We start from the raw sequence: 22,144 nt of genomic DNA on the forward strand, positions 1-22,144 counted from the left end.
CTATGTTAGAACAACTAGGGGACAGTTTAATATCAACTGAATGGAAGGCTCTATGTTAGAACAACTAGGGGACAGTTTAATATCAACTGAATGGAAGGCTCTATGTTAGAACAACTAGGGGACAGTTTAATATCAACTGAATGGAAGGCTCTATGTTAGAACAACTAGGGGACAGTTTAATATTAACTGAATGGAAGGCTCTATGTTAGAACAACTAGGGGACAGTTTAATGGAATGGAAGGCTCTATGTTAGAACAACTAGGGGACAGTTTAATGGAATGGAAGGCTCTATGTTAGAACAACTAGGGGACAGTTTAATGGAATGGAAGGCTCTATGTTAGAACAACTAGGGGACAGTTTAATGGAATGGAAGGCTCTATGTTAGAACAACTAGGGGACAGTTTAATGGAATGGAAGGCTCTATGTTAGAACAACTAGGGGACAGTTTAATATCAACTGAATGGAAGGCTCTATGTTAGAACAACTAGGGGACAGTTTAATGGAATGGAAGGCTCTATGTTAGAACAACTAGGGGACAGTTTAATATCAACTGAATGGAAGGCTCTATGTTAGAACAACTAGGGGACAGTTTAATATCAACTGAATGGAAGGCTCTATGTTAGAACAACTAGGGGACAGTTTAATATCAACTGAATGGAAAGCTCTATGTTAGAACAACTAGGGGACAGTTTAATATCAACTGAATGGAAGGCTCTATGTTAGAACAACTAGGGGGACAGTTTAATGGAATGGAATGGAAGGCTCTATGTTAGAACAACTAGGGGACAGTTTAATATCAACTGAATGGAAGGCTCTATGTTAGAACAACTAGGGGACAGTTTAATATCAACTGAATGGAAAGCTCTATGTTAGAACAACTAGGGGACAGTTTAATATCAACTGAATGGAAGGCTCTATGTTAGAACAACTAGGGGGACAGTTTAATATCAACTGAATGGAAGGCTCTATGTTAGAACAACTAGGGGACAGTTTAATATCAACTGAATGGAAGGCTCTATGTTAGAACAACTAGGGGGACAGTTTAATATCAACTGAATGGAAGGCTCTATGTTAGAACAACTAGGGGGACAGTTTAATATTAACTGAATGGAAGGCTCTATGTTAGAACAACTAGGGGACAGTTTAATATTAACTGAATGGAAGGCTCTATGTTAGAACAACTAGGGGACAGTTTAATATCAACTGAATGGAAGGCTCTATGTTAGAACAACTAGGGGACAGTTTAATGGAATGGAAGGCTCTATGTTAGAACAAATAGGGGACAGTTTAATATCAACTGAATGGAAGGCTCTATGTTAGAACAACTAGGGGACAGTTTAATATCAACTGAATGGAAGGCTCTATGTTAGAACAACTAGGGGACAGTTTAATATCAACTGAATGGAAGGCTCTATGTTAGAACAACTAGGGGACAGTTTAATATCAACTGAATGGAAGGCTCTATGTTAGAACAACTAGGGGGACTAGGGGACAGTTTAATATCAACTGAATGGAAGGCTCTATGTTAGAACAACTAGGGGACAGTTTAATATCAACTGAATGGAAGGCTCTATGTTAGAACAACTAGGGGGACAGTTTAATATCAACTGAATGGAAGGCTCTATGTTAGAACAACTAGGGGACAGTTTAATATTAACTGAATGGAAGGCTCTATGTTAGAACAACTAGGGGACAGTTTAATGGAATGGAAGGCTCTATGTTAGAACAACTAGGGGACAGTTTAATGGAATGGAAGGCTCTATGTTAGAACAACTAGGGGACAGTTTAATGGAATGGAAGGCTCTATGTTAGAACAACTAGGGGACAGTTTAATGGAATGGAAGGCTCTATGTTAGAACAACTAGGGGACAGTTTAATGGAATGGAAGGCTCTATGTTAGAACAACTAGGGGACAGTTTAATATCAACTGAATGGAAGGCTCTATGTTAGAACAACTAGGGGACAGTTTAATGGAATGGAAGGCTCTATGTTAGAACAACTAGGGGACAGTTTAATATCAACTGAATGGAAGGCTCTATGTTAGAACAACTAGGGGACAGTTTAATATCAACTGAATGGAAGGCTCTATGTTAGAACAACTAGGGGACAGTTTAATATCAACTGAATGGAAGGCTCTATGTTAGAACAACTAGGGGACAGTTTAATATCAACTGAATGGAAGGCTCTATGTTAGAACAACTAGGGGACAGTTTAATATTAACTGAATGGAAGGCTCTATGTTAGAACAACTAGGGGACAGTTTAATGGAATGGAAGGCTCTATGTTAGAACAACTAGGGGACAGTTTAATGGAATGGAAGGCTCTATGTTAGAACAACTAGGGGACAGTTTAATGGAATGGAAGGCTCTATGTTAGAACAACTAGGGGACAGTTTAATGGAATGGAAGGCTCTATGTTAGAACAACTAGGGGACAGTTTAATGGAATGGAAGGCTCTATGTTAGAACAACTAGGGGACAGTTTAATATCAACTGAATGGAAGGCTCTATGTTAGAACAACTAGGGGACAGTTTAATGGAATGGAAGGCTCTATGTTAGAACAACTAGGGGACAGTTTAATATCAACTGAATGGAAGGCTCTATGTTAGAACAACTAGGGGACAGTTTAATATCAACTGAATGGAAGGCTCTATGTTAGAACAACTAGGGGACAGTTTAATATCAACTGAATGGAAAGCTCTATGTTAGAACAACTAGGGGACAGTTTAATATCAACTGAATGGAAGGCTCTATGTTAGAACAACTAGGGGGACAGTTTAATGGAATGGAATGGAAGGCTCTATGTTAGAACAACTAGGGGACAGTTTAATATCAACTGAATGGAAGGCTCTATGTTAGAACAACTAGGGGACAGTTTAATATCAACTGAATGGAAAGCTCTATGTTAGAACAACTAGGGGACAGTTTAATATCAACTGAATGGAAGGCTCTATGTTAGAACAACTAGGGGACAGTTTAATATCAACTGAATGGAAGGCTCTATGTTAGAACAACTAGGGGACAGTTTAATATCAACTGAATGGAAGGCTCTATGTTAGAACAACTAGGGGGACAGTTTAATATCAACTGAATGGAAGGCTCTATGTTAGAACAACTAGGGGACAGTTTAATATCAACTGAATGGAAGGCTCTATGTTAGAACAACTAGGGGACAGTTTAATATCAACTGAATGGAAGGCTCTATGTTAGAACAACTAGGGGACAGTTTAATATCAACTGAATGGAAGGCTCTATGTTAGAACAACTAGGGGACAGTTTAATATCAACTGAATGGAAGGCTCTATGTTAGAACAACTAGGGGGACAGTTTAATATCAACTGAATGGAAGGCTCTATGTTAGAACAACTAGGGGGGGGACAGTTTAATATCAACTGAATGGAAGGCTCTATGTTAGAACAACTAGGGGACAGTTTAATATCAACTGAATGGAAGGCTCTATGTTAGAACAACTAGGGGACAGTTTAATATTAACTGAATGGAAGGCTCTATGTTAGAACAACTAGGGGACAGTTTAATATCAACTGAATGGAAGGCTCTATGTTAGAACAACTAGGGGACAGTTTAATGGAATGGAAGGCTCTATGTTAGAACAACTAGGGGACAGTTTAATAATGGAATGGAAGGCTCTATGTTAGAACAACTAGGGGACAGTTTAAATGGAATGGAAGGCTCTATGTTAGAACAACTAGGGGACAGTTTAATATCAACTGAATGGAAGGCTCTATGTTAGAACAACTAGGGGACAGTTTAATATCAACTGAATGGAAGGCTCTATGTTAGAACAACTAGGGGACAGTTTAATATCAACTGAATGGAAGGCTCTATGTTAGAACAACTAGGGGACAGTTTAATATCAACTGAATGGAAGGCTCTATGTTAGAACAACTAGGGGACAGTTTAATATCAACTGAATGGAAGGCTCTATGTTAGAACAACTAGGGGACAGTTTAATATCAACTGAATGGAAGGCTCTATGTTAGAACAACTAGGGGACAGTTTAATATCAACTGAATGGAAGGCTCTATGTTAGAACAACTAGGGGACAGTTTAATGGAATGGAATGGAAGGCTCTATGTTAGAACAACTAGGGGACAGTTTAATATCAACTGAATGGAAGGCTCTATGTTAGAACAACTAGGGGACAGTTTAATATCAACTGAATGGAAGGCTCTATGTTAGAACAACTAGGGGACAGTTTAATATCAACTGAATGGAAGGCTCTATGTTAGAACAACTAGGGGACAGTTTAATATCAACTGAATGGAAGGCTCTATGTTAGAACAACTAGGGGACAGTTTAATATCAACTGAATGGAAGGCTCTATGTTAGAACAACTAGGGGACAGTTTAATATCAACTGAATGGAAGGCTCTATGTTAGAACAACTAGGGGACAGTTTAATATCAACTGAATGGAAGGCTCTATGTTAGAACAACTATGGGGACAGTTTAATATCAACTGAATGGAAGGCTCTATGTTAGAACAACTAGGGGACAGTTTAATATCAACTGAATGGAAGGCTCTATGTTAGAACAACTAGGGGACAGTTTAATATCAACTGAATGGAAGGCTCTATGTTAGAACAACTAGGGGGACAGTTTAATATCAACTGAATGGAAGGCTCTATGTTAGAACAACTAGGGGGACTAGGGGACAGTTTAATATCAACTGAATGGAAGGCTCTATGTTAGAACAACTAGGGGACAGTTTAATATCAACTGAATGGAAGGCTCTATGTTAGAACAACTAGGGGACAGTTTAATATCAACTGAATGGAAGGCTCTATGTTAGAACAACTAGGGGACAGTTTAATGGGGACAGTTTAATATCAACTGAATGGAAGGCTCTATGTTAGAACAACTAGGGGACAGTTTAATATCAACTGAATGGAAGGCTCTATGTTAGAACAACTAGGGGACAGTTTAATATCAACTGAATGGAAGGCTCTATGTTAGAACAACTAGGGGACAGTTTAATGGAATGGAATGGAAGGCTCTATGTTAGAACAACTAGGGGACAGTTTAATATCAACTGAATGGAAGGCTCTATGTTAGAACAACTAGGGGACAGTTTAATATCAACTGAATGGAAGGCTCTATGTTAGAACAACTAGGGGACAGTTTAATATCAACTGAATGGAAGGCTCTATGTTAGAACAACTAGGGGACAGTTTAATATCAACTGAATGGAAGGCTCTATGTTAGAACAACTAGGGGACAGTTTAATATCAACTGAATGGAAGGCTCTATGTTAGAACAACTAGGGGACAGTTTAATATCAACTGAATGGAAGGCTCTATGTTAGAACAACTAGGGGACAGGGGGACTATGTTAGGGGACAGTTTAATATCAACTGAATGGAAGGCTCTATGTTAGAACAACTAGGGGACAGTTTAATATCAACTGAATGGAAGGCTCTATGTTAGAACAACTAGGGGACAGTTTAATGGAATGGAATGGAAGGCTCTATGTTAGAACAACTAGGGGACAGTTTAATATCAACTGAATGGAAGGCTCTATGTTAGAACAACTAGGGGGACAGTTTAATATCAACTGAATGGAAGGCTCTATGTTAGAACAACTAGGGGACAGTTTAATATCAACTGAATGGAAGGCTCTATGTTAGAACAACTAGGGGACAGTTTAATATCAACTGAATGGAAGGCTCTATGTTAGAACAACTAGGGGACAGTTTAATATCAACTGAATGGAAGGCTCTATGTTAGAACAACTAGGGGACTGTTTAATATCAACTGAATGGAAGGCTCTATGTTAGAACAACTAGGGGACTGTTTAATGGTTTAATATCAACTGAATGGAAGGCTCTATGTTAGAACAACTAGGGGACAGTTTAATATCAACTGAATGGAAGGCTCTATGTTAGAACAACTAGGGGACAGTTTAATATCAACTGAATGGAAGGCTCTATGTTAGAACAACTAGGGGACAGTTTAATATCAACTGAATGGAAGGCTCTATGTTAGAACAACTAGGGGGACAGTTTAATATCAACTGAATGGAAGGCTCTATGTTAGAACAACTAGGGGACAGTTTAATATCAACTGAATGGAAGGCTCTATGTTAGAACAACTAGGGGACAGTTTAATATCAACTGAATGGAAGGCTCTATGTTAGAACAACTAGGGGACAGTTTAATTAACTGAATGGAAGGCTCTATGTTAGAACAACTAGGGGACAGTTTAATGGAATGGAAGGCTCTATGTTAGAACAACTAGGGGACAGTTTAATATCAACTGAATGGAAGGCTCTATGTTAGAACAACTAGGGGACAGTTTAATGGAATGGAAGGCTCTATGTTAGAACAACTAGGGGACAGTTTAATATCAACTGAATGGAAGGCTCTATGTTAGAACAACTAGGGGACAGTTTAATATCAACTGAATGGAAGGCTCTATGTTAGAACAACTAGGGGACAGTTTAATATCAACTGAATGGAAGGCTCTATGTTAGAACAACTAGGGGACAGTTTAATATCAACTGAATGGAAGGCTCTATGTTAGAACAACTAGGGGACAGTTTAATATCAACTGAATGGAAGGCTCTATGTTAGAACAACTAGGGGACAGTTTAATATCAACTGAATGGAAGGCTCTATGTTAGAACAACTAGGGGACAGTTTAATGGAATGGAAGGCTCTATGTTAGAACAACTAGGGGACAGTTTAATCAACTGAATGGAAGGCTCTATGTTAGAACAACTAGGGGACAGTTTAATGGAATGGAAGGCTCTATGTTAGAACAACTAGGGGACAGTTTAATATGGAATGGAAGGCTCTATGTTAGAACAACTAGGGGACAGTTTATATCAACTGAATGGAAGGCTCTATGTTAGAACAACTAGGGGACAGTTTAATATCAACTGAATGGAAGGCTCTATGTTAGAACAACTAGGGGACAGTTTAATATCAACTGAATGGAAGGCTCTATGTTAGAACAACTAGGGGACAGTTTAATATCAACTGAATGGAAGGCTCTATGTTAGAACAACTAGGGGACAGTTTAATATCAACTGAATGGAAGGCTCTATGTTAGAACAACTAGGGGACAGTTTAATATCAACTGAATGGAAGGCTCTATGTTAGAACAACTAGGGGACAGTTTAATATCAACTGAATGGAAGGCTCTATGTTAGAACAACTAGGGGGACAGTTTAATGGAATGGAATGGAAGGCTCTATGTTAGAACAACTAGGGGACAGTTTAATATCAACTGAATGGAAGGCTCTATGTTAGAACAACTAGGGGACAGTTTAATATCAACTGAATGGAAGGCTCTATGTTAGAACAACTAGGGGACAGTTTAATATCAACTGAATGGAAGGCTCTATGTTAGAACAACTAGGGGACAGTTTAATATCAACTGAATGGAAGGCTCTATGTTAGAACAACTAGGGGACAGTTTAATATCAACTGAATGGAAGGCTCTATGTTAGAACAACTAGGGGACAGTTTAATATCAACTGAATGGAAGGCTCTATGTTAGAACAACTAGGGGACAGTTTAATATCAACTGAATGGAAGGCTCTATGTTAGAACAACTAGGGGACAGTTTAATATCAACTGAATGGAAGGCTCTATGTTAGAACAACTAGGGGACAGTTTAATATCAACTGAATGGAAGGCTCTATGTTAGAACAACTAGGGGACAGTTTAATATCAACTGAATGGAAGGCTCTATGTTAGAACAACTAGGGGGACAGTTTAATATCAACTGAATGGAAGGCTCTATGTTAGAACAACTAGGGGGACAGTTTAATATCAACTGAATGGAAGGCTCTATGTTAGAACAACTAGGGGATGTTAGAACAACTAGGGGGACAGTTTAATATCAACTGAATGGAAGGCTCTATGTTAGAACAACTAGGGGACAGTTTAATATCAACTGAATGGAAGGCTCTATGTTAGAACAACTAGGGGACAGTTTAATATCAACTGAATGGAAGGCTCTATGTTAGAACAACTAGGGGACAGTTTAATCAACTGAATGGAAGGCTCTATGTTAGAACAACTAGGGGACAGTTTAATATCAACTGAATGGAAGGCTCTATGTTAGAACAACTAGGGGACAGTTTAATATCAACTGAATGGAAGGCTCTATGTTAGAACAACTAGGGGACAGTTTAATATCAACTGAATGGAAGGCTCTATGTTAGAACAACTAGGGGACAGTTTAATATCAACTGAATGGAAGGCTCTATGTTAGAACAACTAGGGGGACTCAACTGGGACAGTTCAATATCAACTGAATGGAAGGCTCTATGTTAGAACAACTAGGGGACAGTTTAATATCAACTGAATGGAAGGCTCTATGTTAGAACAACTAGGGGACAGTTTAATATCAACTGAATGGAAGGCTCTATGTTAGAACAACTAGGGGACAGTTTAATATCAACTGAATGGAAGGCTCTATGTTAGAACAACTAGGGGACAGTTTAATATCAACTGAATGGAAGGCTCTATGTTAGAACAACTAGGGGGACAGTTTAATATCAACTGAATGGAAGGCTCTATGTTAGAACAACTAGGGGACAGTTTAATATCAACTGAATGGAAGGCTCTATGTTAGAACAACTAGGGGACAGTTTAATATCAACTGAATGGAAGGCTCTATGTTAGAACAACTAGGGGGACAGTTTAATATCAACTGAATGGAAGGCTCTATGTTAGAACAACTAGGGGACAGTTTAATATCAACTGAATGGAAGGCTCTATGTTAGAACAACTAGGGGACAGTTTAATATCAACTGAATGGAAGGCTCTATGTTAGAACAACTAGGGGACAGTTTAATGGAATGGAATGGAAGGATCTATGTTAGAACAACTAGGGGACAGTTTAATATCAACTGAATGGAAGGCTCTATGTTAGAACAACTAGGGGACAGTTTAATGGAATGGAAATTAAACTTTGTCTTGACTTGGAAGTAAAATAGTTTTTTGTCTATTGCTCGCTAAGCTGTTGTGGAGAGGTGGAGTATTGTAGTGTGTCTGTGTGAGCTAGAGCGAATGTGTGTGTGTGTCCCTGTCTGTGAGTGTGTGGGGGGGGGTAGCCCTGCCCCGCCCCGCCCCTAGTGAGTGATCTTTCCCTCCTTGTGAAACAAAACACTCGTCTATTCTTCCCCCACTTTCCCTCATTTATCAATGAAACCTTTTTCCAAGCTGCAGTAGAGCCAGCCATAGAGGCATTTTGCTGGCCCTTAGAGAATACTGTAGATCCAGCCATAGAGGCATTTTGCTGGCCCTTAAAGAATACTGTAGAGCCAGCCATAGAGGCATTTTGCTGGCCTTTAGAGAATGCAGTAGAGCCAGCCATAGAGGCATGTTGCTGGCCCTTAAAGAATACTGTAGAGCCAGCCATAGAGGCATTTTGCTGGCCCTTAGAGAACACAGCAGAGCCAGCCATAGAGGCATTTTGCTGGCCCTTAGAGAACACAGCAGAGCCAGCCATAGAGGCATTTTGCTGGCACTTAGAGAACACTGTAGAGCCAGCCACAGAGACATTTTGCTGGCCCTTAGAGACATTTTGCTGGCCCTTAGAGAACGCAGCAGAGCCAGCCATAGAGGCATTTTGCTGGCACTTAGAGAACACTGTAGAGCCAGCCACAGAGGCATTTTGCTGGCCCTTAGAGAACGCAGCAGAACCAGCCATAGAGGCATTTTGCTGGCACTTGGAGAATACTGTAGAGCCAGCCATAGCGGCATTTTGCTGGCACTTAGAGAATACTGTAGAGACAGCCATAGAGGCATTTTGCTTGCCCTGGGCTCTTGAGTGGCACAGCGGTCTAAAACACTGCATCTCAGTGCAAGAGGCGACACTACAGTCCCTGGTTTGAATCCAGGCTGATTCACATCCAGCCATGATTGGGAGTCCCATAGGGCGGCGCACAATTGACCCACCATCGTCCGGGGTAGGCCGTCATTTTAAATAAGAATTGGTTCTTTACTGACTTGCCCAGTTAAATAAAGGTTTAATAAAAAAGAGAATGTAGTAGAGCCAGCCATAAAGGCATTTTGCTGGCCTTTAGAGAACGTTGTAGAGCCAGGCATAGAGGCATTTTGCTGGCCTTTAGAGAACGTTGTAGAGCCAGCCATAGAGGCATGTTGCTGGCCTTTAGAGAATGCAGTAGAGACAGCCATAGAGGCATTTTGCTGGCCTTTAGAGAACGTTGTAGAGCCAGCCATAGAGGCATGTTGCTGGCCTTTAGAGAATGCTGTAGAGACAGCCATAGAGGCCTTTTGCTGGCCTTTAGAGAATGTTGTAGAGCCAGCCATAGAGGCATGTTGCTGGCCTTTAGAGAATGCAGTAGAGACAGCCATAGAGGCATGTTGCTGGCCTTTAGAGAACGCAGTAGAGACAGCCATAGAGGCATGTTGCTGGCCTTTAGAGAACGCAGTAGAGACAGCCATAGAGGCATGTTGCTGGCCTTTAGAGAATGCAGTAGAGACAGCCATAGAGGCATGCTGCTGGTCTTTAGAGAACGCAGTAGAGACAGCCATAGAGGCATGTTGCTGGCCTTTAGAGAACGCAGTAGAGGTCTGCTCTCTACTAGACAACCAGTCTAGAGTTCTGTTGAAATAGGAGATGTTTATCATGGCATATTTGACACACACTGCTACTAATAATAAAACTTGTGGACTGACTGAATCGTGGACTGACTGAATCGTGGACTGACTGAATTGTAGACTGACTGAATCGTGGACTGACTGAATCGTGGACTGACGGAATCGTGGACTGACGGAATCGTGGACTGACCGAATCGTGGACTGACCGAATCGTGGACTGACCGAATCGTGGACTGACCGAATCGTGGACTGACCGAATCGTGGACTGACCGAATCGTGGACTGACCGAATCGTGGACTGACGAAATCGTGGACTGACCGAATCGTGGACTGACCGAATCGTGGACTGACTGAATCGTGGACTGACTTGTGCGGCCGGGGCCACTGGCTGCTTTTGTGTGATTACCCACAATGCCGTTCAATGTCTTTCTCTGGACGTGCCATTTTCTCCACCTCCATTGATGGATGGGTTGACTTGATGCTTTGAATGATGCAGATCTCCTCCTCGACCTTCCACTCCCATTGTGTTGCTGGGACAGAGAGAGAGAGAGAGAGAGAGGGACCAGAAGGAGAGAAGGCATTGAGCTCCAGTAGAATTTAAAAGTCTAAGTCAGTAGTCTGCTGGTCTTGATAAGAATTAGTTATAAATGACAGCTGAGATTAAATAGAGCAGTAATGAGAGAAGGATATTTGAATATGGTAGTTTTACCTGCTGCTGAATGAATGAACGAATGCAACCCTTCCCTTATGGGAATAATTGACACACAAACAAACATTACAATAATTCACTATGATAATTAAATTATAATTATTCTTCCAGTGTTCTCTGCATTGCGCATTCCATAAAGAGTGAAACAAATAATCTATATATATCTCAATACCTAATAGAAAATAAGGTTATCCTGCTAGTGTTTGTCATTATAGCTGGTTTAGGGATGTGTTTAGTCCTGTCTATATAATAAGTGTTTGTCATTATAGCTGGTTTAGGGATGTGTTTAGTCCTGTCTATATAATAAGTGTTTGTCATTATAGCTGGTTTAGGGATGTGTTTAGTCCTGTCTATATAATAAGTGTTTGTCATTATAGCTGGTTTAGGGATGTGTTTAGTCCTGTCTATATAATAAGTGTTTGTCATTATAGCTGGTTTAGGGATGTGTTTAGTCCTGTCTATATAATAAGTGTTTGTCATTATAGCTGGTTTAGGGATGTGTTTAGTCCTGTCTATATAATAAGTGTTTGTCATTATAGCTGGTTTAGGGATGTGTTTAGTCCTGTCTATATAATAAGTGTTTGTCATTATAGCTGGTTTAGGGATGTGTTTAGTCCTGTCTATATAATAAGTGTTTGTCATTATAGCTGGTTTAGGGATGTGTTTAGTCCTGTCTATATAATAAGTGTTTGTCATTATAGCTGGTTTAGGGATGTGTTTAGTCCTGTCTATATAATAAGTGTTTGTCATTATAGCTGGTTTAGGGATGTGTTTAGTCCTGTCTATATAGTAATTGTTTGTCATTATAGCTGGTTTAGGGATGTGTTTAGCCCTGTCTATATAATAAGTGTTTGTCATTATAGCTGGTTTAGAGATGTGTTTAGCCCTGTCTATATAATAAGTGTTTGTCATTATAGCTGGTTTAGGGATGTGTTTAGTCCTGTCTATATAATAAGTGTTTATCATTATAGCTGGTTTAGGGATGTGTTCAGCTACAATGCCCTGTCTATATAATAAGTGTTTGTCATTATAGCTGGTTTAGGGATGTGTTCAGCTACAATGCCCTGTCTATATAATAAGTGTTTGTCATTCCAGCTGGTTTAGGGATGTGTTTAGTCCTGTCTATATAATAAGTGTTTGTCATTATAGCTGGTTTAGGGATGTTTTCAGCTACAATGCCCTGTCTATATAATAAGTGTTTGTCATTATAGCTGGTTTAGGGATGTGTTTAGTCCTATCTATATAATAAGTGTTTGTCATCATAGCTGGTTTAGGGATGTGTTTAGTCCTGTCTATATAATAAGTGTTTGTCATTATAGCTGGTTTAGAGATGTGTTTAGTCCTGTCTATATAATAAGTGTTTGTCATTATAGCTGGTTTAGGGATGTGTTTAGTCCTGTCTATATAATAAGTGTTTGTCATTATAGCTGGTTTAGGGATGTGTTCAGCTACAATGCCCTGTCTATATAATAATTGTTTGTCATTATAGCTGGTTTAGGGATGTGTTTAGCCCTGTCTATATAATAAGTGTTTGTCATTATAGCTGGTTTAGGGATGTGTTCAGCTACAATGCCCTGTCTATATAATAAGTGTTTGTCATTATAGCTGGTTTAGGGATGTGTTCAGCTACAATGCCCTGTCTATATAATAAGTGTTTGTCATTCTAGCTGGTTTAGGGATGTGTTTAGTCCTGTCTATATAATAAGTGTTTGTCATTATAGCTGGTTTAGGGATGTGTTTAGTCCTGTCTATATAATAAGTGTTTGTCATTATAGCTGGTTTAGGGATGTGTTTAGTCCTGTCTATATAATAAGTGTTTGTCATTATAGCTGGTTTAGGGATGTGTTTAGTCCTGTCTATATAATAAGTGTTTGTCATTATAGCTGGTTTAGGGATGTGTTTAGTCCTGTCTATATAATAAGTGTTTGTCATTATAGCTGGTTTAGAGATGTTTTCAGCTACAATGCCCTGTCTATATAATAAGTGTTTGTCATCATAGCTGGTTTAGGGATGTGTTTAGTCCTGTCTATATAATAAGTGTTTGTCATTCTAGCTGGTTTAGGGATGTGTTTAGTCCTGTCTATATAATAAGTGTTTATCATTATAGCTGGTTTAGGGATGTTTTCAGCTACAATGCCCTGTCTATATAATAAGTGTTTGTCATTATAGCTGGTTTAGGGATGTGTTTAGTCCTGTCTATATAATAAGTGTTTGTCATTATAGCTGGTTTAGGGATGTGTTTAGTCCTGTCTATATAATAAGTGTTTGTCATTATAGCTGGTTTAGGGATGTGTTTAGTCCTGTCTATATAATAAGTGTTTGTCATTATAGCTGGTTTAGGGATGTGTTTAGTCCTGTCTATATAATAAGTGTTTGTCATTATAGCTGGTTTAGGGATGTGTTTAGTCCTGTCTATATAATAAGTGTTTGTCATAATAGCTGGTTTAGAGATGTGTTTAGTCCTGTCTATATAATAAGTGTTTGTCATTATAGCTGGTTTAGGGATGTGTTCAGCTACAATGCCCTGTCTATATAATAAGTGTTTGTCATTATAGCTGGTTTAGGGATGTGTTCAGCTACAATGCCCTGTCTATATAATAAGTGTTTGTCATTATAGCTGGTTTAGGGATGTGTTTAGTCCTGTCTATATAATAAGTGTTTGTCATTATAGCTGGTTTAGGGATGTGTTTAGTCCTGTCTATATAATAAGTGTTTGTCATAATAGCTGGTTTAGAGATGTGTTTAGTCCTGTCTATATAATAAGTGTTTATCATTATAGCTGGTTTAGGGATGTGTTTAGTCCTGTCTATATAATGAGTGTTTGTCATTATAGCTGGTTTAGGGATGTGTTTAGTCCTGTCTATATAATAAGTGTTTGTCATAATAGCTGGTTTAGGGATGTGTTTAGTCCTGTCTATATAATAAGTGTTTATCATTATAGCTGGTTTAGGGATGTGTTCAGCTACAATGCCCTGTCTATATAATAAGTGTTTGTCATTATAGCTGGTTTAGGGATGTGTTTAGTCCTGTCTATATAATAATTGTTTGTCATTATAGCTGGTTTAGGGATGTGTTTAGTCCTGTCTATATAATAAGTGTTTGTCATTATAGCTGGTTTAGGGATGTGTTTAGTCCTGTCTATATAATAAGTGCCCTGTATACCAAGCTGTTGAAATACAAAGATTTCAACCCTTAGCAAACCGTACCTCTAGAAAACCCATTGTCTGTATATTAGACTAGGTTTTCATTTTGTTCAAATTTCTTTTAAACTATTGATTGGCATCGCAGTGTTATAACAAACCTAAACCTCATAGTAGTAATGGTAGGTTTGAGTTTAGTAATCGAACATGTAACAGTAGCCTAGTGTTGTGATCTAGGTGAGATGAAGGCAGGCTGTCTGCAGAAGGGGATTACCTGGCTGGTCTCAGGGGAGCCTGACCCCTGACCTCTATAATGAAAAGGGGGAGGGCCCCAGACAAAAGACTTGTTAGACCCAGAGAACACAACACACTGGAAACATATCCCTTGTCCCCAATGTGATGGAATACTCTGGTATGTCTCACCTTTTCCTCTTAAAGATTCCTGCCTCTACTGCTTCCTTTTCCTCATCTTAAAGATCCCTGCCTCTACTGCTTCCTTTTCCTCATCTTAAAGATTCCTGCCTCTACTGCTTCCTTTTCCTCCTCTTAAAGATTCCTGCCTCTACTGCATCCTTTTCCTCATCTTAAAGATCCCTGCCTCTACTGCTTCCTTTTCCTCCTCTTAAAGATTCCTGCCTCTACTGCTTCCTTTCCTCCTCTTAAAGATTCCTGCCTCTACTGCTTCCTTTTCCTCCTCTTAAAGATTCCTGCCTCTACTGCTTCCTTTTCCTCATCTTAAAGATTCCTGCCTCTACTGCTTCCTTTTCCTCATCTTAAAGATCCCTGCCTCTACTGCTTCCTTTTCCTCCTCTTAAAGATTCCTGCCTCTACTGCTTCCTTTTCCTCATCTTAAAGATCCCTGCCTCTACTGCTTCCTTTTCCTCCTCTTAAAGATCCCTGCCTCTACTGCTTCCTTTCCCTCCTCTTAAAGATTCCTGCCTCTACTGCTTCCTTTCCTCCTCTTAAAGATTCCTGCCTCTACTGCTTCCTTTCCTCCTCTTAAAGATTCCTGCCTCTACTGCTTCCTTTTCCTCCTCTTAAAGATTCCTGCCTCTACTGCTTCCTTTCCTCCTCTTAAAGATTCCTGCCTCTACTGCTTCCTTTCCTCCTCTTAAAGATCCCTGCCTCTACTGCTTCCTTTTCCTCATCTTAAAGATTCCTGCCTCTTCTGCTTCCTTTTCCTCATCTTAAAGATTCCAACCATTCCTTTCACTGACTCAATGTTTTGAGGGGAAAATGGGCGAACAGCGAACACTTGAAATGTAGCCAACCAACGCGAGGAGTGGAAATGTGACGCTTTGGATATTTTAAAGAACCTTTGGCTGCCTGGCTGGAGCTGGGGGAGGTAGATTGTTTGTGTGTGGAATTGGATTGGAAGTAGTGTTATGTATGAAGTCTGACTTTGAGCTGTGGCTTTTGAATCAAAGCGGGAAGATCAAAGTTGTTATTCATGTGTGTGAGACGGTGTTTGATCTACTGGTGCTGCAGAGTGTAGACTCGCTTCACCTCAGTGGAATTCTTAACTCGTATCGGAACAGACAGTGATTGATTTGTGTGTGTGTTTGTCCAGGAAGTCCTCCTGTTTTTCCTCCCAGAACCGTAGCTCCCCTTTTCATAAGCCTTAATACCATGGATTGATTCAACAATAGCTGTATTTAAAAGCAACATTATTAAATGAACCTTGGGTAAGAAACAAACAGCTATGGTCATTATAAGCTGTTTTCAGTTGTTGTGGATGACTGAACTCCATGTTTTCAGTTGTTGTGGATGACTGAATGCTGTGTTTTCAGTTGTTGTGGACGACTGAATGCTGTGTTTTCAGTTGTTGTGTATGACTGAATGCTGTGTTTTCAGTTGTTGTGGACGACTGAATGCTGTGTTTTCAGTTGTTGTGGACGACTGAATGCTGTGTTTTCAGTTGTTGTGGACGACTGAATGCTGTGTTTTCAGTTGTTGTGGACGACTGAACGCTATGTTTTCAGTTGTTGTGGACGACTGAACGCTATGTTTTCAGTTGTTGTGGACGACTGAATGCTGTGTTTTCAGTTGTTGTGGACGACTGAATGCTGTGTTTGCAGTTGTTGCGGGTGACTGAACTCCATGTTTTCAGTTGTTGTGGACGACTGAATGCTGTGTTTTCAGTTGTTGCTGGTGACTGAACTCCATGTTTTCAGTTGTTGTGGACGACTGAATGCTGTGTTTTCAGTTGTTGCGGGTGACTGAACTCCATGTTTTCAGTTGTTGTGGACTACTGAACGCTATGTTTTCAGTTGACTGGATTCCTGGTGATGTTGCAGTGGCAAATAACATCCCATCATGATTTTCTAATTCCACCTTTTGCCTTTCCTCTCGTTTCAGTCACCCTCCCCAAGGCCCTCTTCCTCCCAGCCTCCTCCTCTCCCCCCGCCCCCTCCAGACGCTCCATGCAGTCCCCCTCCTCCTATCGCCTGCCCCATCCGCTGCCCCCTCTGCCCGTGCGGAAGGGGGTCCGGGGCCGGCGCCCCAAACTGCAAACCATCGCCCTGCTCAAGGCAGCGGCGGAGGCAGCAGCGGAGGCTGCTCTGAATGGTACGCCACAGGTCTCCGGCTCCCAGCTAGCACCCAGACCCCATAAGAAGAGGGGGCCCAAGCCTGGGAGCAAGGTAAGGGCCTATGGTCAACGAACCAGTTTCCTGGATCCAGATTGAGTTTAGTACTGGACTGAAAAAGTATGCTTATTGGAGCAGCAGTTTTGTTGTCTGTCTCTTTAATGAAATGTGTGACTGGTTGTAGTGATTGGCTCCAGTTAACACTCCCGGAGGAATTTGACCTCTAGTCCAATCACTTTACACAATGTTGTATGACGACATCACAGTGGTATTACTACAGTAGGGGTGCTGTGTGGTGTCGGTATATGATAGGGATCGAAAAGTTGTCCGTGAATGGCAGGGTAGCCTAGTGGTTAGAGTGTTGGACTAGTAACTGGAAGGTTGCAAGTTCAAACCGCCCGAGCTGACAAGGTACAAATCTGTCGTTCTGCCCCTGAACAAGGCAGTTAACTCACTGTTCCTAGGCCGTCATTGAAAATAAGAATTTGCTCTTAACTGACATGCCTGGTTAAATAAAGTGTAAGTCGCTCTGGATAAGAGCGTCTGCTAAATGACTTAAATGTAAATGTAAAATCAAAAAGGTTGTGTTTGTTCAGAGGAAGCCACGTGTGTTGCCCTCCTCGGGGACAGGCTCTGTATATACTACAGCCTCTGAGACCAGACTGATCAACGTTCATGGACTGAAGGACAACAGCCCTGGAGTTGTCTCCACAGGTAAGACTCAGTCCTGTCAGATAAATTATAACATTGATGCAGTTTAACAGATCGCTGTATAAACAGATATACACGTTAGGAACACCTGATCTTTCCTCGACATAGACTGATCAGGTGAATCTAGGTTGAAGCTATGATCCCTTATTGATGTAACTTGTTAAATCCACTTCAATCAGTGTAGATGAAGGGGAGGAGACAGGGTTTAACAAGGATTTTTAAGTCTTGAGACAATTGAGATATGGTTGTGTATGTGTGTCATTCATAGGGTGATTGGGCAAGACAGAGGATTTAAGTGCCTTTGAATGGGGTATGGTAGTAGGTGCCAGGCACACCGGTTTGGGTCAGGAACTGCAACGCTGCTGGGTTTTTCACACTCAACAGTTTCCTGTGTGTATCAAGAATGGTCCACCACTCAAAGGACATCCAGCCAACTTGACACAACTGTGTGAAGCATTAGAGTCAATATAGTCCAGCATCTCTGTGGAACACTTTCTACACTTTGTAGAGTCCATGCCCGGATGAATTGAGGCTGTTCTGAGGGGAAAAGGGGGTGCAACTCCATGTTAGGAAGGTGTTCCTAATGTTTGGTACACTCAGTATATATTCACACGCTAGAGCAGTTCAACTGGTCCCCTGTTCTGAGTGATTTAACTGGTCCATCTAGAGCAGTCCAGCTGGCCATTGTTCTGAGTGATTTAACTGGTCCATCTAGAGCAGTCCAGCTGGTCATTGTTCTGAGTGATTTAACTGGTCCATCTAGAGCAGTCCAGCTGGTCATTGTTCTGAGTGATTTAACTGGTCCATCTAGAGCAGTCCAGCTGGTCATTGTTCTGAGTGATTTAACAGGTATATTTAACTGGTCTATCTAGAGCAGTCCAGCTGGTCATTGTTCTTAGTGATTTAACTGGTCTATTTAACTGGTCTATCTAGAGCAGTCCAGCTGGCCATTGTTCTGAGTGATTTAACTGGTCCATCTAGAGCAGTCCAGCTGGTCATTGTTCTGAGTGATTTAACTGGTCCATCTAGAGCAGTCCAGCTGGTCATTGTTCTGAGTGATTTAACTGGTCCATCTAGAGCAGTCCAGCTGGTCATTGTTCTGAGTGATTTAACTGGTCCATCTAGAGCAGTCCAGCTGGTCATTGTTCTGAGTGATTTAACTGGTCCATCTAGAGCAGTCCAGCTGGTCATTGTTCTGAGTGATTTAACTGGTCCATCTAGAGCAGTCCAGCTGGTCATTGTTCTGAGTGATTTAACAGGTATATTTAACTGGTCTATCTAGAGCAGTCCAGCTGGTCATTGTTCTGCGTGATTTAACTGGTCTATTTAACTGGTCCATCTAGAGCAGTCCAGCTGGCCATTGTTCTGAGTGATGATTTAACTGGTCCATCTAGAGCAGTCCAGCTGGCCATTGTTCTGAGTGATTTAACTGGTCCATCTAGAGCAGTCCAGCTGGTCTATTGTTCTGAGTGATTTAACTGGTCCATCTAGAGCAGTCCAGCTGGTCTATTGTTCTGAGTGATTTAACTGGTCCATCTAGAGCAGTCCAGCTGGTCTCTTGTTCTGAGTGATTTAACTGGTCCATCTAGAGCAGTCCAGCTGGTCATTGTTCTGAGTGATTTAACTGGTCCATCTAGAGCAGTCCAGCTGGTCATTGTTCTGAGTGATTTAACTGGTCTATTTAACAGGTCTATCTAGAGCAGTCCAGCTGGCCATTGTTCTGAGTGATTTAACTGGTCCATCTAGAGCAGTCCAGCTGGTCTCTTGTTCTGAGTGATTTAACTGGTCCATCTAGAGCAGTCCAGCTGGTCATTGTTATGAGTGATTTAACTGGTCCATCTAGAGCAGTCCAGCTGGTCATTGTTCTGAGTGATTTAACTGGTCCATCTAGAGCAGTCCAGCTGGTCATTGTTCTGAGTGATTTAACTGGTCCATCTAGAACAGTCCAGCTGGTCCCTTGTTCTGAGTGATTTAACTGGTCCATCTAGAGCAGTCCAGCTGGTCTCTTGTTCTGAGTGATTTAACTGGTCCATCTAGAGCAGTCCAGCTGGTCATTGTTCTGAGTGATTTAACTGGTCTATCTAGAGCAGTCCAGCTGGTCCATTGTTCTGAGTGTTTTAACTGGTCCATCTAGAGCAGTCCAGCTGGTCATTGTTCTGAGTGATTTAACTGGTCCATCTAGAGCAGTCCAGCTGGTCATTGTTCTGAGTGATTTAACTGGTCCATCTAGAGCAGTCCAGCTGGTCAATTGTTCTGAGTGATTTAACAGGTCCATCTAGAATGAAGCTTTAGACATGTTATAGTGCTTCCTGATCCCTGACCTTCATCTCTCTCTCTCTCTCCCCCAGTGTGTGTGTATGTGAACAAGCACGGAGCCTGCGGTCCACACCTGGACAGGAAGCAGTTGCAGCAGCTGCCGGACCACTTTGGACCGGGTCCGGTCAACACTGTCCTACAGCAGGCTGTTCAGGCATGTGTGGACTGTGCCTACCAACCAACCTTCCTCTTCAGCTTCCTACAGTCCCAGTCCGACGGAGGAGAGATCATCAGAGGTATGTTAGCCCATAGATATAGAACCCTAGACAGGAGGAGAGATCATCAGAGGTATTATAGCCATAGATATAGAACCCTAGACAGGAGGAGAGATCATCAGAGGTATTATAGCCATAGATATAGAACCCTAGACAAGAGGAGAGATCATCAGAGGTATGTTAGCCATAGATATAGAACCATAGACAGGAGGAGAGATCATCAGAGGTATTATAGCCATAGATGTATATAACCCTAGATAGGAGGAGAGATCATCAGAGGTATGTTAGCCCAAAGATATAGAACCCTAGACAGGAGGAGAGATCATCAGAGGTATTATAGCCATAGATATAGAACCCTAGACAGGAGGAGAGATCATCAGAGGTATTATAGCCATAGATATAGAACCCTAGACAGGAGGAGAGATCATCAGAGGTATTATAGCCATAGATGTATAATCCTAGATCAAATCAAATGTATTTATATAGCCCTTCGTACATCAGCTGATATCTCAAAGTGCTGTACAGAAACCCAGGCTAAAACCCCAAACAGCAAGCAATGCAGGTGTAGAAGCATGGTGGCTAGGAAAAACTCCCTAGAAAGGCCAAAACCGAGAGAGGAATCAGGCTATGTAGGGTGGCCAATCCTCTTCTGGCTGTGCCGGGTGGAGATTAAAACAGAACATGGCCAAGATGTTCAAATGTTTATAAATGACCAGCATGGTCGTATAATAATAAGGCAGAACAGTTGAAACTGGAGTAGCAGCACGGTCAGGTGGACTGGGGACAGCAAGGAGTCATCATGTCCTGGGGCATGGTCCTAGGGCTCAGGAGAGAGAGAAAGAAAGAGAGAAGGAGAGAATTAGAGAACGCACACTTAGATTCACACAGGACACCGAATAGGACAGGAGAAGTACTCCAGATATAACAAACTGACCCTAGCCCCCCGACACATAAACTTCTGCAGCATAAATACTGGAGGCTGAGACAGGAGGGGTCAGGAGACACTGTGGCCCCATCCGAGGACACCCCCGGACAGGGCCAAACAGGAAGGATATAACCCCACCACAAAGCACAGCCCCCACACCACTAGAGGGACAGGAGGTGAGATCATCAGAGATATGTTAGCCCATAGATATAGAACCCTAGACAGGAGGAGAGATCATCAGAGGTATTATAGCCATAGATATATAACCCTAGACAGGAGGAGAGATCATCAGAGGTATTATAGCCATAGATATATAACCCTAGATAGGCTGATGTCATGTAGTCCCTATACATCCGAATGGAACAGTTGGTCAGCCATTTTAGCTGGGGCCTGTCCTGATATATGGTCTGTGGTTATAGCTAGTGTAGTATTGTATTGTTCTCATGACATCATGAGGTGTTCTATGGTTGTGTAATGAAGGAGTGTCGGTGAACTGCTGTGCTGACGTGATGAGTAACTAAGCTTGCCTGTGAGCTGAAGACTTGTTAGCTTCCTCAAGCTAATACCTGTAGGCTTTAGTTCAGCTAGCTAACACAGTCCTGTGATGTGTCGGAGACTCAGGTCCGAACCCAGATGGTCCAACCCTCAATGGACAGAAACACTAGGGTTGTTACTCCACAGTGATGTCATGACATGAGGAAGAAGCCAGAAGAATACCCCGGATCCTAGACCGTCTACTCTACACAGACTCTACATATTCAAATAGTTCCTCAGTCCTCATTAAAATAATGGCAAATTCCAAATGGGAATATGGGGGTAGGCTGGGGATTCAATCAGGCAGTAGGAATTGGTTTAGGCTGCAGAGCCCACATGGTGCACTGGATAATGCCTGGTGGGATAAAGTGTGTGTGCAGCAGCTGATGTCATGTGTCTGGGGGTAATGA

The 22,144-nt window shown here is 41.5% G+C and overlaps 1 pseudogene; it reads left to right on the forward strand.

The window, feature by feature from the left end:
* LOC124023168 overlaps positions 1 to 22,144 on the forward strand; it is a 52,531-nt pseudogene that overhangs the window by 17,123 nt on the left and 13,264 nt on the right.

Source organism: Oncorhynchus gorbuscha, unplaced genomic scaffold, assembly GCF_021184085.1.
Source record: "Oncorhynchus gorbuscha isolate QuinsamMale2020 ecotype Even-year unplaced genomic scaffold, OgorEven_v1.0 Un_scaffold_1522, whole genome shotgun sequence".
NCBI classification, from domain to species: Eukaryota; Metazoa; Chordata; class Actinopteri; order Salmoniformes; family Salmonidae; genus Oncorhynchus; species Oncorhynchus gorbuscha.